Source organism: Eumetopias jubatus, unplaced genomic scaffold (assembly GCF_037043125.1).
Source record: "Eumetopias jubatus isolate StellerSeaLion01/CBP00866 unplaced genomic scaffold, mEumJub1_p1.0 scaffold_112, whole genome shotgun sequence".
NCBI classification, from domain to species: domain Eukaryota; kingdom Metazoa; phylum Chordata; class Mammalia; order Carnivora; family Otariidae; genus Eumetopias; species Eumetopias jubatus.
The window spans coordinates 106,187-125,305 of NW_028274918.1; the positions used below are offsets into that span (position 1 = coordinate 106,187).

Here is a 19,119-nt window from a genome sequence, read left to right on the forward strand (position 1 = left end):
AGTTTAATGTACAATAGGAAAGTCTATCATTTCTTTTTCCTTAGAGGAGAGGGAGGGAGAAAAAGGAGAATTAGGGGATATGTAGTATTTAAGAGCTAAGCAGGAGCACAATTACTCATAACGCCAACAACCACACAATGAAGAACGATGGATCTCATCAATTGTATAATTCACATTGGATCAAGTTGTTTTTTCCCCTCTATGTATATCAATGAATTCAAACCCCATAGTCTCCAAACTACAGAGAGGAATGATGTAAGATAAATTTCAACTGCAACAGGTATTTCCTAAGTAGAAGACTGAACGCCAAGGGCATCCAATTCCTCCTTCCAACATCTTTTGACATGGTAAGATTTCACCAAAGTGGAAACCTACCATTTAAATATAAAATCGTTTGGCCACGTAAGAAAATACAACTGTTATGGCTATTACCTCATATAAACATTATATTGTATATTAAACCCAGTATGACTTAAACCCATAAAACTTTGGATACCTCTGATATTTTGACATATTCGCTGTGTTCTGGGCGACATCCTGGAAGGCCACCATAACTTCTGGATCCTGCATGGCTGCGAGAACCTCTGGATCACTAAGAATTTCATTCAGCCCAGGCATTCCTGACATTCCAGGCATGCGCCCTGCTATTCCAGGCATTCCTCCAGGAAAATTACGAGGCATTCCCCAGGAAAGACACCTGGGAAAGAGCCATATGAGCTCCTGATTGTGCTCTGGGATCTTCCTTCCTCTGGACTTTCACATGTTCTTCCCGAGCCTTCTTAACCCTTTCTATTCTTTCTTTGATCTCTTGCTCTTCACGTTTTGCCCATACTTTCTCTGATTTTCAGCAATTTTCTGGGACCTCTGTTGAATTTCGTTCAGGATTCCACTAGCATCTTCACTGTAATCCAGTGTACGAGCAAGGGAAGGATCATGTACTGCTTCTTTCTTATGTCCCGGAAGTCTGTGAGCAAAGAAAGGGAATGAGTAATCAAAATCACTGAAGATGAAAAAGTCCAAAACCAATAGCCTTCACAGACAAATTCCACCAAACACATAAAAAGACTTAATTCCTATTCTTCTCATAATATTCCAAAAAAGGGAAGGCAAAATTCTAATTCATTCTATGAAGCTAGCATTATCCTGATACCAAAACCAAAGTCTCCACTAACAAAGAGAGGGAGAGGCAAATATCCGTGATGTAATGTATGCAAATATTCTCAATAAAATATTAGCAAACTGAATCCAAAAATACATTTAAAAAATCACATATTTAGCAAAATCAAGTGGTATCTTTCCTTGTGTTCCAGGAATATCTGGTTTACAGAAGAGAGAGGGAATTCCATTCAAGGTGTGGAAAGACAGGCAAGGTGCCCTGTCCAAATCTGGGAGAACTCTGTAAATGGAGAGTACAACTTTCAACCAAAAAACAGTTTCTTCCAAAAGGAAGCTTTCTAGCACAGCAGTGGGCAAGCTTTGTCAGGGTTCCATATCCTTGCCTCTGAGAAACAAGGCTGTGGACAATGCCATTTACCAGTAACATCTTATTTCTGGAGATCACACAATTTGGGCATGGAGACTCAGGGGCATGTCCCTGTCAGGGAGAAACCAGTCTGTGGAGACGGCCACGTTCATGAGCAACAATTTTCCTCAAGCGAGAAGCTTGCTAGGCTATATTGGTGAGAAGTACCAGGATAATGCTGTAACCACCTCTCTGAGAAACAAAACTGGGGGGAATGCCACTTTCAACTAACATCTCGTCTCCTGAAGAGAAAAGCGATTTCCGTTTCACGCATGAAGGTTTGGATAGGGAACATGTCCTTATGCTTAGAAACGAGGCTGGGGACATGCACCGTTCAGAGAACAACCAGTTTCTCCAGCGAGAAGCATTCTAGCATGTGTGTGTTGAAGCCTGTTAAATATGCCCCAATCTTCCCTCTGTGATTCGAGTCTCTGGGAAATGCAACCTTCCCCTAGGAGGAAGTTCGCTCCAGCGAGAATATTTGGAGCAAGTTTGTCTAGAACCATGGGCAAAGTGCCATGCCCTTCGCTCAAAGAAAGGAACCCTGCGAATCAAGCAAATTTCATTGAAGTACACGACACTTCCTAACAAATCGCTTCGAACAGATCCACGTGTGGTAACATGAGGAAATGCCGTATCGTTCACTTGGAGAAAGAATGTTGTGGAGGAGGCCATTTCAGCAACATTGTAGTTTCTCAAACCAGAATCTTCCAAGCCTCTCTGTGTGGAAGGATCACGATAGGGCCATATTCTTTCCTCCAAGATACCAGAGATGGAGGAACGCGCTGTCCACTCACATCTTGTTTCCACCAGAGAAAAGCCAATTCCCATATTTGTGTGGAAGTATATGGAAGGGGGTTGTCCTTACAATGAAAAAAAAAAAAAAGACTGTGGAGAGTGCAAATTCCAGAGCACGACAAGTGTCTCTAGTGAGAAGCCTTGTTGCACGGAGGCCTTAGAACATCCGAAAAGTGCCTAGCATTCCCTCAGGGAAAACACTCGGTATCGAATACAGCGTTCATCGAACCACTTGCTTCCTGAAGATATAAGCATTTCCCTTGGGGGGCGGAACAAGATGGCGGAGGAGTAGGAGACCTAGATTTCGTCTGGTCTCAGGAATTCAGCTGAATAGGGATCAAACCATTCTGAACACCTACGAACTCAACAGGAGATCGAACAGGAGAGTAGCAACAACTCTCTGAACAGAGAAGCGACCACTTACTGGAAGGTAGGGGGTGCGGAGAAGTGAATCCGAGGCGATATTCGGGAGGATAGACGGCGGGGTAGGGGCATTCGCCGGCCGCTTCTGGCAAGTGATAGAGCCGCGGAGCACAAAATCGGACCTTTTATAAGTTGGCTCGGCGGAGGGACGTCGCTGCAGTGGCTAAGTGGGCGGTGGAATCCTCCCGGGACAGTGTGGTCTCAGGACCCTTGGGGTCACAGAGAGACCGGGGGTGCCTGAGTGCGCCAGAGCTCCCAGATATCAGAGCAGGGAAGCCGGCTGCAGAGACGGAGCAGAGTCGTGGGCTCTCAGCTCAGGGTTGCCATAAACTGTGGTCTGCGGCCCAGTCGGAGCACGGCTCCCCCAGCAGGGACCCAACAAGCAGCAGATCCGGGGAAACTCCCCTTCCTTCCTGGGGAGGAGCGGTGCGGGAACGCAGTGCAGGGATCTGCTGGGTTTGGAGACTCCATGCGGGGTCGGGTGCCAGAGATAGCAACGCTCGGTCACAGGCCGGGTGAGCACGGAGTGTGGCCGGAGACCGGGGACACGGAAGTGACTGCTTTTCTCTGGGGGCACACTGAGGAGCGGGGTCCCGAGTTCTCAGATTCTCCGGGCGGAGATTGGGAGGCCACCATTTCTGCCCTGGTCCTCCAAATCTGTACCGAGAGCTTGCAGGGAACAAAAGCTCCTGAGATCAAACCGGAGCAGCTCCCTTAGCCCGGACCGACAAGGGCGGGGCAATTCCTCCTTCGGCAAAGACATTTGGATACCACAGCAACAGGCCCCTCCCCCAGAAGATCAGCACAAACAGCCAGCAAGCCAAGACGAAGTTGATCAATCAAGGAGAATGGGAGAACTCCAGCGCTAGGGGAATACTGCACATAGATTCATGGCTTTTTTTTTTTTTTTTTTTTACCATGATTCATTATTTCATCAAAGTTATTTTTTGTTGACTGTTTTTTTTTTATTTTTCTTTTTCCCTTTTTCAACCAACATCTTATCAATCCCTTTAAAAAAAAAACATTTTTTATTTTTCATTTTTAGAGTCATATTTTATCCCTTCATAGTAGTTACCCTTACTTTTGGCATATATATATAAGTTGTTCTCTCTTTAAAATTTTGAGGTACAGTTTCTTCTAACAGATCAAAATATACCCTAAATCACTAGTGTATGGCTTTGTTCTAGTCTCCTGCCTGATCACATTCTCTCCCTTTTTCCTTTTTTTTTCTTTTTTTCTTAAATCTTCTTTCTTTTTTCAAACAACTTATCTTACCAAGTCCTTTTATAAAATCTTTTATAACTTTCATCTTTACAGTCATCTTCCATCCCTTCATTGTATCAACCCTTATTTTGTACATATATGTCTTTCTTCCTTTAAAATTTTAGAAGGCACTTTTTTCTAACAGACCAAAATACGCCTAAAATCTAGTGTGTGGCACTGATCTATGCACTAGCCTGATCATATTTGATCATATTCTGCTTTTTTTGGTATTGTTATGTTTTTGTTTTTATCTTTTTTATTCTTTTTTTTTTCTTCTTTTTCTCTTTCTTTTTTCTTTCTTTCCCTTTCTTTTCCCCTGGTTTCAGGTCTTTTCTGATTTGTATACAGTATATTTGCTGGGGACGTTGTAAACCTGTTAGCATTTTGTTCTCTCATTCATCTATTCTCCTCTGGACAAAATGACAAGACGAAAGAAATCACCTCAGCAAAAAGAACAAGAGGTAGTACCGTCAGCCAGGGACCTACTCAATACGGACATTAGTATGATGTCAGACCTAGAGTTCAGAATCATGACTTTGAAGATACTAGCTGGGCTTGAAAAAAGCGTGGAAGTTATTAGAGAAACGCTTTCTGGAGAAATAAAAGAACTAAAATCTAACCAAATCGAAATCAAAAAGGCTATTGATGAGGTGCAATCAAAAATGGGGGCACTAACTGCTCGGATAAATGAGGCAGAAGAGAGAATCAGCGATATAGAAGACCAAATGATGGAAAATAAAGAGGCTGAGAAAAAGAGAGAGAAACAACTACAGGATCACGAGGGCAGAATTCGAGAGATAAGTGATATGATAAGACGAAACAACATTAGAATAATTGGGATCCCAGAAGAAGAAAAGAGAGAGAGAGGGGCAGAAGGTATATTGGAGCAAATTATAGCAGAGAACTTCCCTAATGTGAGGAAGGAAACAGGCATCAAAATCCAGGAGGCACAGAGAACCCCTCTCAAAATCAATAATAATAGGTCAACACCCCAACATCTAATAGTAAAACTTACGAGCTTCAGAGACAAAGAGAAAATCCGGAAAGCAGCTCGGGAGAAGAGATATGTAACCTACAATGGTAGAAACATTAGATTGGCAACAGACCTATCCACAGAGACCTGGCAGGCCAGAAAGGACTGGCAAGATATCTTCAGAGCACTAAACGAGAAAAATATGCAGCCAAGAATACTATATCCAGCTAGGCTATCACTGAAAATAGAAGGAGAGATAAAAAGCTTCCAGAACAAACAAAAACTAAAGGAATTTGCAAACACGAAACCAGCCCTCCAAGAAATATTGCGAGGGGTCCTCTAAGCAAAGAGAGAACCTAAAAGCAGCAAAGAACAGAAACGAACACAGACAACAGACAGTTAACAGTCACCTTACAGGAAATACAATGGCACTAAATTCATACCTTTCAATAGTTACCCTGAATGTAAATGGGCTCAATGCCCCAATTAAACGACACAGGCTATCAGATTGGATTAAAAAACAAGACCCATCCATATGCTGTCTGCAAGAGACTCATTTTAGACCCAAAGACACCCCCAGATTGAAAGTGAGGGGGTGAAAAACCATTTACCATGCTAATGGACACCAAAAGAAAGCTGGGGTGGCAATCCTTATATCAGACAAACTAGATTTTAAAACAAAGACTGTAATAAGAGATGAGGAAGGACAGTATATCCTACTTAAAGGGTCTATCCAACAAGAAGATCTAACAATTGTAAATATCTATGCCCCGAACATGGGAGCAGCCAATTAGATAAGGCAATTAATAACAAAAGTAAAGAAACACATTGACAACAATACAATAATAGTGGGGGAATTTAACACCCCCCTGACTGAAATGGACAGATCATCTAAGCAAAAGATCAACAAGGAAATAAAGACTTTAAATGACACACTGGACCAAATGGACTTCACAGATATATTCAGAACATTCCATCCCAAAGCAACGGAATACACATTCTTCTCTAGTGCCCATGGAACGTTCTCCAGAATTGATCACATCCTAGGTCACAAATCAGGTCTCAATCAGTACCAAAAGATTGGGATCATTCCCTGCATATTTTCAGACCACAATGCTTTGAAACTAGAACTCAATCACAAAAGGAAAGTCGGAAAGAACTCAAATACATGGAGGCTAAAGAGCATCCTACTAAAGAATGAATGGGTCAACCAAGAAATTAAAGAAGAATTAAAAAAATTCATGGAAACCAATGAAAATGAAAACACAACTGTTCAAAATCTTTGGGATACAGCAAAGGCAGTCCTGAGAGGAAAGTATATAGCAATACAAGCCTTTCTCAAGAAACAAGAAAGGTCTCAAATACACAACCTAACCCTACACCTAAAAGAGCTGGAGAAAGAACAGCAAATAAAGCCTAAACCCAGCAGGAGAAAATAAATCATAAAGATCAGTGCAGAAATCAATGAAATAGAAACCAAAAGAACAGTAGAACAGATCAACGAAACTAGGAGCTGGTTCTTTGAAAAATTAACAAGATTGATAAACCCCTGGCCAGACTGATCAAAAAGAAAAGAGAAATGTCCCAAATCAACAAAATCATGAATGAAAGAGGAGAGATCCCAACCAACACCAAAGAAATCCAAACAGTTATAAGAACATATTATGAGCAACTCTATGCCAGCAAATTAGATAACCTGGAAGAAATGGGTGCATTCCTAGAGATGTATCAACTACCAAAATTGAACCAGGAAGAAATAGAAAACCTGAACAGACCTATAACCACTAAGGAAATTGAACCAGTCATCAAAAATCTCCCAAGAAACAAAAGCCCAGGGCCAGATGGCTTCCCAGGGGAATTCTATCAGACATTTAAAGAAGAATTAATACGTATTCTCCTGAAACTGTTCCAAAAAATAGAAATGGAAGGGAAACTTCCAAACTCATTTTATGAGGCCAGCGTTACCTTGATCCCAAAACCAGACAAAGACCCCATCAAAAAGGAGAATTACAGACCAATATCCCTAATGAACATGGATGCAAAAATTCTCACCAAAATACTAGCCAATAGGCTCCAACAGTACATTAAAAGGATTATTCACCATGACCAAGTGGGATTTATTCCTGGGCTGCAAGGCTGGTTCAACATCCGCAAATCAATCAACGTGATACAATACATTAACAAAAGAAAGAGCAAGAATCATATGATCCTCTCAATAGATGCAGAAAAAGCATTTGACAAAGTACAACACCCTTTCTTGATCAAAACTCTTCAGAGTATAGGGATAGAGGGTATAAACCTCAATATAATATAAGCCATCTATGAAAAACCTACAGCGAATATCATTCTCAATGGGGAAAGGCTGAGAGCTTTTCCCCTAAGGTCAGGAACGCGGCAGGGATGTCCACTCTCACCACTGCTATTCAACATAGTATTAGAAGTCCTAGCCACAGCAATCAGACAACAAAAAGAAATCAAAGGCATCCAAATCGGCAAAGAGGAAGTCAAACTCTCACTCTTTGCAGATGATATGATACTGTATCTGGAAAACCCAAAACACTCCACCCCAAAACTGCTAGAATTCATACAGGAATTCAGTAAAGTAGCAGGACATAAAAGCAATGCACAGAAATCAGTGGCATTCCTATACACCAACAACAAGACAGAAGAGAGACAAATCAAGGAATCTATCCCATTTACAATTGCACCCAAAACCATTAGATACCTAGGAATAAATCTAACCAAAGAAGCAAAGGATCTGTACTCAGAAAACTATAAAATACTCATGAAAGAAATTGAAGAAGACACAAAGAAATGGAAAAACGTTCCATGCTCATGGATTGGGAGAATAAACATTGTGAAGATGTCAATGCTACCTAGAGCAATTCACATTCAATGCAATCCCCATCAAAATACCATACACTTTTTTCAAAGAAATGGAAAAAATAATCCTAAAATTTGTATGGAACCAGAAGAGACCCAGAATAGCCAGAGGAATACTGAAAAAGAAAGCAAAGCTGGCGTCATCACAATTCCGGACTTCCAGCTCTATTACAAAGCTGTCATCATCAAGACAGTATGGTACTGGCACAAAAACAGACACATAGATCAATGGAACAGAATCGAGAGCCCAGAAATGGACCCTCAACTCTATGGTCAACTTATTTTTGACAAAGCAGGAAAGAATGTCCAATGGCAAAAAGACAGTCTCTTCAAGAAATGGTGTTGGGAAAATTGGACAGCCACATGCAGAAGAATGAAACTGGACCATTTCCTTACACCACACACAAAAATAGACTCCAAATGGTTGAAAGACCTAAACGTGAGACAGGAGTCCATCCAAATCCTAAAGGAGAACACAGGTAGCAAACTTTTCGACCTCAGCCGCAACAAATTCTTCCTAGAAACATCGCCAAAGGCACGGGAAGCCAGGGCAAAAATGAACTATTGGGATTTCATCAAGATAAAAAGCTTTTGCACAGCAAAAGAAACAGTCCACAAAACCAAAAGACAACCGACAGAATGGGAGAAAATATTTGCAAACGACATATCAGATAAAGGGCTAGTATCCAAAATCTATAAAGAACTTATCAAACTCAACACCCAAAGAACAAATAATCCAATCAAGAAATGGGCAGAAGACATGAACAGACATTTCTCCAAAGAAGACATCCAAATGGCCAACAGGCACATGAAAAAGTGCTCCACATCCCTCGGCATCAGGGAAATCCAAATCAAAACCTCCATGAGATACCACCTCACACCCGTCAGAATGGCTAAAATTAACAAGTCAGGGAACGACAGATGTTGGCGGGGATGTGGAGAAAGGGGAACTCTCCTACACTGTTGGTGGGAATGCAAGCTGGTGCAACCACTCTGGAAAACAATATGGAGGTTCCTCAAACAGTTGAAATTAGAACTACCGTTCGATCCAGCAATTGCACTACTGGGTATTTACCACAAAGATACAAATGTAGGGACCCGAAGGGGTACGTGTACCCCAATGTTTATAGCAGCAATGTCCACAATAGCCAAACTGTGGAAAGAGCCAAGATGCCCATCGACAGATGAATGGATAAAGAAGAGGTGGTATATATACACAATGGAATATTATGCAGCCATCAAAAGGAATGAGATCTTGCCATTTGCAATGACGTGGTTGGAACTGGAGGGTGTTATGCTGAGTGAAATAAGTCAACCAGAGAAAGACATGTATCACATGACCTCACTGATATGAGGAATTCTTAATCTCAGGAAACAAACTGAGTGTTACTGGAGTGGTTGGGGGTGGGAGGGATGGGGTGGCTGGGTGATAGACATTGGGGAGGGTATGTGCTACGGTGAGCGCTGTCAATTGTGCAAGACTGTTGAATCACAGATCTGTACTTCTGAAACAAATAACGCAACATATTTTAAGAAAAAAAATGAAGAAGAAGATAACAGGAGAGGAAGAAAAGGGGAGTATGTCAGAGGGGGAGACGAACCATGAGAGATGATGGACTCTGAAAAACAAACTGAGGGTTCTAGAGGGGAGGGGGTAGGGGGATGGGTTAGCCTGGTGATGGGTACTGAGGAGGGCACGTTCTGCATGGAGCACTGGGTGTTATGAACAAACAATGAATCATGGGACACTGCACCAAAAACTAATGATGTAATATACGGTGATTAACATAACAATAAAAAATTAAAAAAAAAATAAGCATTTCCCTCGCAGTTGTGGGATCATGAGGAAACATCCGTACCCAAAACTCTGAAAAAGAGACGTGGAGAATGGAAATCCTCACGGCCATGTAGATGTCAGAAGATAGAATCACATTCACAACTGGGTTTGGATGCATAGGCAATGCACTAGGACCCTATGGTTAGAATCATGTCTGTGGATAAAAGAACGTTCGGCGCAGCCCAAAGGTCTTCCAAGAGAGGTCTTCCAGCAGGGATGAGTGCAAGCATCAGGATAGTTTCATCTCCTTCTCTCTCTTAGATACTAGCCTATGGAGAATGCCACTGTGAGTTAATATTTTGTTTCCAGGGTTCAGAGCGATTTTCAGGATATGTGCAGAAGGACAGGCAAGGTGCAATATCTCCCTGTGTTTTAGTAACAATTCTGTGCACCAGGCAAGCCCCAGGAAAATCAGGTTCCTACAAATGAAAAGCTTTCTAACATATATGTCTAGAAGCCTCAGTACATGGCATATTCACTTGTGGGAGACCAGATTGGCGGCATGGGCCTTCCACTAGCATCGAGTTTCCAGAAGAGAAAGTCTTTTTCGATATATATGCGTGGAAGCCTCGTGTATGTAGGGGCCATGTCCTGACGGTTTGAGACAAGTGTGTGGAACAGGCACCATTGAAAGAACCAAAAGTTTCTCAAGCAAGAAGCATTCTAGATTGTCTTGCTGAAGCTATGGACACATACCGGACCCTTCCCTCTGTGTATACTGTCTCTGGGAAATGTAAGTTCCCCTCCAAGGAAGTTTGTCCTGGTGAAAAGCTCTCTAGCATGATGGTCTGGAGGCAAGTGTAAAGTGCCACTAAACCGTCGCTCAAGAAAAAAATGTGTGAAGAAAGCAAGCTTCATTGAAGGACACGACACTTGACACAAAATCTCTCAAAGATTATGTGTTGTAGCATCACGAAAGTGCTGTATCCTTGCCTTGGAGAAAAAAATATCTGTTGAGAGTGCCTTTGCCGCCAGTGACGGGGTTGTCAAAGGAGCAGCTTCCTACCGTATAGGTGTGGCATTGGGCAATGTCCTTACTCTTCGAGCCGAGTTTGTGAAGCATGCACCATTCAGAAAACCAACAGTTTCTCAAGCAAGAATCATCCTAGCATGTATGTGCTGAAGCTTTGGAAACATGGCCTCTCCTACCTTCTGGGAATACAGTCTCTGGGGAATGCAAACTTCCCACCAGAGGAAGCTTGTCACAGCAAGAAGCTTTGTGGCATGTTCTTCTAGAGGTACGGGGATGCGTGGTAGCATTAGGTAGGTGCCGTGTCCTTGTCTTGGAGAAACAATCTGTGAAGAATGAGACTTCAGCCCCATTGTGCTTTTTTAAGCAAGAAATTTCCTAGCCTAAATGTGTGGAAGCATCACTATAATGCTACTTTCCAAGAACATCTCGTTTTCATAAGAGAAATGCGATCTCTAAAAGATGTGTTGAAGTACAGAGATGGGGGGTTATCCTGGCACTTAGAAACAAGTTTGTGGAGGATGCCCCTTTCAGAGTACCACCAGTGTCTTTAGGGAGAAGTGTTCTACAATGTCTGTGTGGAAGCATCAGGAGGTTGCCGTATCCATCCCTCAGTGAAAACGCTCAGTTTAGATAAATGATCCAAGAACTTCTTGCTTACACAAGTTACAAGCTTTTTCCAGAGCATTGTGTCATCCTGAGGTGTCTGCCCTGATGGGATCTCTGAGAAACAAGACTGCGGACAATGGAAACCTTCCATGCCCCCTGGCTTTCAGAAGATGGAACGAAAGTAGAAGCAAGTGGCCTTGACCTGATGATGCCCAGAAACTCATCTGTGCGTAATAGAATTTGGAGCGAAAAACCAATTTCTTCCCGTGTGAAACACTGTAGCGTGTACGTGGTAAAGTATCAGGAGAGGGCCCTCTCCTTCCCTCGGAGAAACAAGCCTGTGGAGAATGCCACTTCAAGTTTACATCTTTTCTCAAAAGTTCTCAGCCATTTCCAGTATTGGTCTAGAAGAGTAGCAAAAGGCAAATTCCCCGTCTTGGAGTCACCAGGATGTGGCAAAAGCAGCTGACAGGAAACACAAGTTCCCTCCAACGGTACGCTTTCTAACATACAGGTACGAAAGCGTCCTGAGGTGTGATATATTTCCTTCTGAGAAATCAGACATCACAGAAGGCAACTTTCCATGAACATCTTTTTTTCAGGAAAGAAAGCCGATTTCCAGTATCTGTGTGGAAGTCTAGGAAAGGGGCATAGGCCTTAGGCTTAGAAAAGTGTCTGTGGAGCAGGCACCCTTGGGAGAACCCCACATTTCTGAAGAGAGAAACATTCTAGCTTGAATGTGTTAAAGCATGTGAAACATGCCCTATTCTTCTGACTGTGAAGAAGCCTCTGGGGAATGCAACTTTCCTCTCAAAGGAAGTTTGTTCTCGTGAGAAGCATTCTAACATCTTTGCCTAGAGGCAAGAGGAAAGTGCCTTAGACCCTGCGGAGAACAATTATGTGAATACAGATTCAGCTTAGAACACGACACTTCAAAAATCCCTTCTAACAGATATATGTGTTCTAACACTAAGATAAAGCCCTGTCCTTCACTTGGAGACAGAATTCTATGGAGAATGCAGTTCCAGTGCCACTGTGGGTGTTCAAACGAGAAGCTGCCGAGCCTATAGGTGTGGAGGCATCCCGAGAGTGCCCCAGCCTTCCCTCTGAGGAAAATGACGGTGAAGAATACCATTGCCTGCCAAAATCTTGATTCCAGAAGAGAAAATCGGTGTCTCCTATACCTGTGGAAATATACAGCAGGTGGTTTGTCCTTAGCTATAAAATCCAGATGGCCGAGGCTGCATAATTCGAGCTACACAAGAGTCTCTAGGGTGAAGCCTTCCAGCACGTATGTGTGGCAGCACGAGGAAGGTGCCCTCTAGTTCTGCTGGTGGAAATATTCTGTTCAGATTAGGACATTCAAGCAAACTCTTGCTTTCTGAAGTTACAAGCCTTTTCCAATATCCGTGTGTAGTCAGGAGGAAAGTGCCATAAACTAACTATGAATCATGAGACAATGGACAATGGAACTCTGAACTGCCATCTGGATATCTGACGGTAGAAACACTTTCAAATCGATGTGTGGAAGGGTAGGCTAGTGACCAGGTTTCTGATGCAAGAAACAAGTCCGTGGAAAATGGAACTTAGATCGAACAACAAATGGCTTCCTGTGAAAAGCCTTCTGTCAGGTCCGTGTTGAAGTGTCAGGAACACGCCATATCATCCCCGAAGTGGAAGAAGTCTGGGCCTCAAGCACGTCTCAGTGAAACCCAAGATCTTTCAAGCCTATACCCTGCTAGGCTCTACGTGTTGAAGTCTCAGGAAAGTGCAGTATCTGTCGCTCGGAGAAAAAATGCTATGGACATAGTACCTTAAAGCAAACAACGTGATACCTCAAGGGTGTAGCCTTCTAGCCTGTATGTGCTGAAGGGTCAGTAGAATGTTATCTCCTTCCACCGTAGAAACAAGACCCGTGGTGTATGCCATGTTCCAGGAACATCTGGATTCCAGAAGGGAAAGCAATTTCCAGCCTACGTATTGAAACCAAGGCAAGCTGCCCAGTCCATGTCTGGGAGAACCAGGGCCATGGCGAGTACAATTTTCGACCCGCAACAGGTATCTTCCAGGGGAAGATTTCTAGCCCAGGAGTGGGCAAGCTTCTGCAGGGTTCCATATCCTTGCCTGTGAGATACAAGACTGTGGAGAATGCCACTTACCAGTAACATCTTGTTTCTGGAGATCAAAAAACTTGGGCACGGGCGCCTGGGTGACTAGTTGGTTAAGCGACTGCCTTCGGCTCAGGTCATGATCCTGGAATCCCGGGATCGAGTCCCACATCGGGCTTCCTGCTCAGCAGGGTGTCTGCTTCTCCCTCTGACACTCTTCCCTCTCGTGCTTTCTATATCTCATTCTCTCTCTCTCTCAAATCAATAAATAAAAACTTTAAAAGAAATTTGGGCATGGAGTGGAAGGCGAGACTAAGGGGCATGTCCCTGTCAGGGAGTCACCAGTCCAGGGAGATGGTCACTTTAGCGAACAACTCGTTTCCCCAAGGGTGAAGATTCCTAGGCTATATTGGTGAGAAGTACCAGGATAATTCCCTAACCTCCTATCTGAGAAATAAGACGGGGGGAAATGCACCCTTCCACTAACTTCTCCTCTCCTGAAGAGAAAAGAAATTTCCAATCCACGCGTGGAGGTCCAGTATAGGGGCCATGTCCTTATGATTAGAAACGAGGCTGGGGACATGTACAGTTCAGAGAACGCCCAGGTTGTCCAGCGATAAGCATTCTAGCATGTGTCTCTTGAAGCCTCCTAAACCTGCCCCATCTTTCCCACTGTGAATCAACTCTCTGGGCAATACAACTTTCCCCTAAGAGGAAGGTCGCTCCAGCAAGAATCTTTGGAACACACTTGTCTAGAAGCACCGGGCAAAGTGCCATCCCTTCCTTCAGAGAAAGAAGCATGCGAATAAAGCAAGTTTCATTTAAGAATCCAATCCTTCCTAACCAATCCCTTCGAACAGTTCCACGTGTGGTAACAAGAGGAAATGCCGGATACTTCACTTGGAGTAAGAATGTTGTGGAGGAGGCCATTTGAGCAACATTGTAGTTTTTCAAGCCAGAAACTTCCAAGACTTTGTGTAAGGATCAAGATAGGGACATATTTTTCCTCCAAGATACCAGATTTTGAGGAACCTGCTGTCCAATCACACCCTGTTTCCACAAGTGAAAAGCCATTTCCAATATTGTGTGGAAGTCTATGGAAGGGGTGTTGTCCTTACGATGAGGAAGAAGACTGTGGAGATTGCAACACTCAGAGCACCAAAGTGTCTCTAGTGAGAAGCCTTGTGGCACGTAGAACTTGTAGCATCTGAAAGGTGAGTACACTTCCTTCAGTGAAAACAGTCTGTATCAAATAGAACGTTCAAGTAACCTCTTACTTCCTGAAGATAGTAGATTTTCCCATGCAGTTGTGGATTCATGACGAAACACCCGTACCGGAATCTCTGAAAAACAAACGTGGGGAATGGAAATGTTCATGACCATCTGGATGTCAGAATATAGAACATATTCAAATCTCTTTGTGGAAGCATAGGCAAGGGGACAAGATCCTATGGTTAGAAACAAGTTTGTGGAGAAGAGAACGTTCAGCGCACCACAAGTGTTTTCCCAGAGAGGTCTTCTAGCATGGATGTGTGCAAGCATCAGGAGAGTTCCATCTCCTTCCCTCAGAGAAACAAGCCTGTGGAGAATGCCACTTAGCGATAACATCTTGTTTCCAGGTTTCAGAGCGTCTGCTGGGATATGTGTGGATGGACAGGCAAGGTCGATTGTTCCCCAGTGTTGTAGTAAAATTCTGTGGACCACGCCTTGTCCAGGAAACATAAGTTCTTTCAAACGAGAAGCTTTCTAATATATACTAGAAGCCTCAGTACATGGCATATTTCCTTGTGGGAGACAGGACTGGGCAGCATGCGACTTCCACTAGCATCGAATTTCAAAAAGAGAAAATCTATTTCCAATATATGCGTGGAAGCCTAGTGAACGTAGGGGCCATTTTCTGACTCTTTCAGACAAGCTTGTGGAAAATGCACCATTGAGAGAACCACGAGTTTCTCAAGAGAGAAGCATTCTAGATTGTCTGGCTGAAGCTATGGACACATACCCGACCCCTCCATCTGTGTATACTGTCTCTGGGCAATTCAAATTTCACCTCCGAGGAAGTTTGTCCTGGTGAAAAGCTCTCTAGCATTGTGACCTGGAGTCAAGAGGAAAGTGCCACTAATCCTTCACTCAAGAAGAATGTGTCTGAAGAAAGCAAGCTTCATTGAAGGACACAACACTTGACACCAAATCCCATCCAAAAATATATGTGTTGTAGCTTCAGGAAAGTGCAGTATCCTTTCCTTGGAGAAAGAATTCTGTTGAGAATGCCTTTGCCAACACGTCGTGAGTTTTCAAAGAGCAGCTTCTGACACAATAGCTGTGGGAGTAGGCAATGTCTTTACACTTTGGGACAAGTCTGTGAAGCTTGCACCATTCAGAGACCCAACAATTTCTCAAGAGAGAAGCATTCTAGCATGCATGTGCTGAAACTTCGGAAACATGGCCTCTCCTTCCCCGTGTGAATAAAGTCTCTGGTGAATGCAAAGTTCCGGTCAGAAGAAGCCTGTCACAGCGAAAGGATTTGTGGTATGTTCTTCTAGAGGTACGGGGATGTGTGGTAGCATTAGCAGATGCCGTGTCCTTGGCTTGGAGAAACATTTCTGTGAAGAATGCGACTTCAGCCCCATTGTGCTTTTCCAAGCAAGAAGTTTCTGCACCTAATGTGTGGAAGCATCTCTATAACGTTAATTTCTAGGAACATCTCGTTTCCAGAAGAGAAATGCGATCTCCAACAGATGTGTTGAAGTTCATTGATGGTGGGTTATCCTGGCACTTAGAAACAAGTTTGTGGAGAATGCCCCTTTCAGAGTACCACCAATGTCTCTAGGAGAAGCCCTCTACAATGTATGTGCGGAGGCATCAGGAGGGTGCCATATCCGTCCCTCAGTGAAAACACTCTGTCTAGAACAATGTTCCAGGAACCTCTTGCTTACACAAGGTAAAAGCTTTATCCAGTACAGTGTGTCGTCCTGAGGAGCCTGCCCGACTGGGATCTCTGAGAAACAACACTGCAGAGAATGGAAACCTTCCCTGCCACCTGGGTATCAGAGATGGAACAACTTTCACGGCTATGTGTGGAATTTGATGCAAGGGACCTTGACCCAATGCCCAGAAACAAGTCTGTATGGAACACAACGTGGAGGGAACAACCCAAATCTTTCCGTGTGAAGCCCTGTAGCTTGTACGTGTACAAGCATCCAGAGAGGGCCCTCTCCTTCCCTCGGAGAAACAAGCCTGTGGAGAAAGCCACATCGAGTTTATATCTTCCTCAAGAGTTCTCAGCCAGTATCGGTCTAAAAGGATAGGCAAAGGGCAAGGTCCCTGTATTGGAGTCACCAGGATGTGGAGAAAGCAGGTGCCAGGAAACACAAGTTCCCTCCAAACGAGACGCTTTCTAACACACAGGTATGAAAGCGTCCTCAGGTGAGATATATTTCCTTCTGAGAAATCTGACGTCACAGAAGGCGACTTTCCCTTAACATTTTTTCCAGGAGAGAAGACCGATTTCCTGTATCTGCGTGGAAGTCTAGGGAAGGGGCAAGGTCCTTAGGCTTACAAAAAGAGTCTGTGAAGCAGGCATCTTTGGGAGAACCACACATTTCTGAAGCTGGAATCATTATAGCTAGAATGTGTCAAATCATGTGAAACATGCCCTATCCTTCTGTCTGTGAAGAAGTCTCTGGTGAATGCAACTTTCCCTTCAGAGGAAGCCTATTCCCGTGAGAAGCATTCTAGCATCTTTGCCTAGAGGCAAGCGGAAAGTGCCGTAGACATTTTGGAGAAAAAGTGTGAGAATAAATCAAGATTCATTGTAGAATATGACACTTCAAATGGAAACGTTCTAACAGCTATATATGTTCTAACACTAGGATGTTTGAATTGGAAATCGCACTTCTCTTCTGCAGACAACATGTGAGTGGGAACTGGCATTCCCCACTTCTTGTTTTATAAAGAGATGGTTGTGGCGTTAACCTGGTAGTTCTCACCAGTATAGGCTAAGAAGCTTCTGGCTGGAGGGTACGAGTTGTTCAACATTTCTTGTTTGCTGTAAGATCCATTCACCACGTTCATTTGTAGCATCTGAATCCTGGCCACTTGACTGCCCTTCCACACATAGATAAGAAAGTGTTTCTACCGTCACCGATCGAGGTGGGGTTAAGAGTTCCACGATCCACGGTCTCGTGTTTCAGAGCTTTTTGATTTGTTTTTGTTTTTGTTTTTGTTTTTCGGCAGTTTATCCCTGACTACACATGGACATAGGAAAAGTCTTGTATCTTCCAAAAGCAAAAGTTTCTTGAAAGTCCTATTCTAAAAAGACCATTTCCACCAGCGGAACGAGAGGACACGTTTCTCATCCTGCCACATCCGTGCTGAAGGCTTTATGCTAGAGACCATCTTGCAGCTCTGAAAAGTGCATTCTCCGCAATCACCGTTCTATCCCTAAAGGCAAACCGGTCGCCGTATACTTCTACAACTCTCGGCGAAATCGCTTTTCTCTTCTGGAATCAAGAGGTTAGCGGGCAGTGTTTTCCTTCACACTCTTTTTCCGTGAAGGGTAGACCTGAGGACTCTCGGGATTCCGCCATACATATAGGCTCGGAAGGTTCTGGTTGGAACCGCACAGTGGCGCTGGGCCTCCATTACCGAAGACGTCTTTCTCTAAGCGAAGGGCAAGGCCTTATCCTAGGATTAGAACACAGGCATGTGTTCGAAGGGCTTCTTTTGAGGTGTCGATTTCTACGCAGAATATTCTTTAGTCACAGGCTTGTCTCCAAAACGTCTAAGGCAACTTCCGCTTTCCTCTAGGCAAAGATGCCAGAACGATTCTCACGGGAACCATCTACCTCGGAAGGAGAGTTGCATTCCCTAGAGACTCCTTCACCGACAGAGGGATGGGGCGTGTGTCGCATCCTTCCACCCATTCGCGCCAGAATGCTTCTCGCTTGAGCAACGTGACTTTCTCCGAAAGGTGCCTGCTCAACAGACACTTTTCGCGCCCTAAGGATTTGTCCGTTGCCTAGATTTTCACACAGATCCTGGAAATCGGCTTTCTGCCCTGGAAACAAGATGTTGGTGGTACGTCGCCTTCTGGGACCACTGATTTCTCAGAAGGAAATCCATCGCACATCAGAACGCGTCCAAAATCTGTGTGTTAGAAAGTGTCTCGTTAGAGGGAACTTGTGTTTCCTGGGAGCTACTTTCTCCACATCCTGGTGACTCTAGTAAGGGGAGTTGGCCGTTTGCATAGGCCAAGGGCCTATCGGTCATTCCAGACCGATGCTTGAAATAGCTAAGAACTGTGGAGAAAAGATCTTAACTCGACGTGGCATTCTCCACAGGCTTAGATTCTACAAGGGAAGGAGAGGGCACCCTCCGGATGCTTGTACCCGTCCAGGCTACAGGGTTTCCCACGGGAAGAATTGGGTTCCTCGCTCCACTTCCCTTCTGCACAGACGTGTTTCTGGGCATCGGGTCATGGTCCCTTGTTTTAAATTCCACGCGTAGACGTGAAAGGGGTTCCATCTCTGATAACCAGGTGGCAGGGAAGTTTTCCATTCTCTGCAGTGTTGTTTCTCAGAGATCCCATTAGGGCAGGCTATTCAGGTCGACACCCTGCCCTGCAGAAATCTTGTACCTTCTGGAAGCAAGAGGTTCCTGGAACATTGTTCTAAACAGAGTGTTTTCCCGAAGGGATGGACAGGGCTCCCTGCTGATGCCTCCACACATGTA

General features: G+C 43.9%; 1 pseudogene; it reads right to left on the reverse strand.

Moving 5' to 3' along the window:
• Nucleotides 1–456: 456 nt before the first annotated feature.
• On the reverse strand, nucleotides 457–11,022 carry LOC148161608 (hsc70-interacting protein pseudogene; annotated as a pseudogene).
• Nucleotides 11,023–19,119: the final 8,097 nt, after the last annotated feature.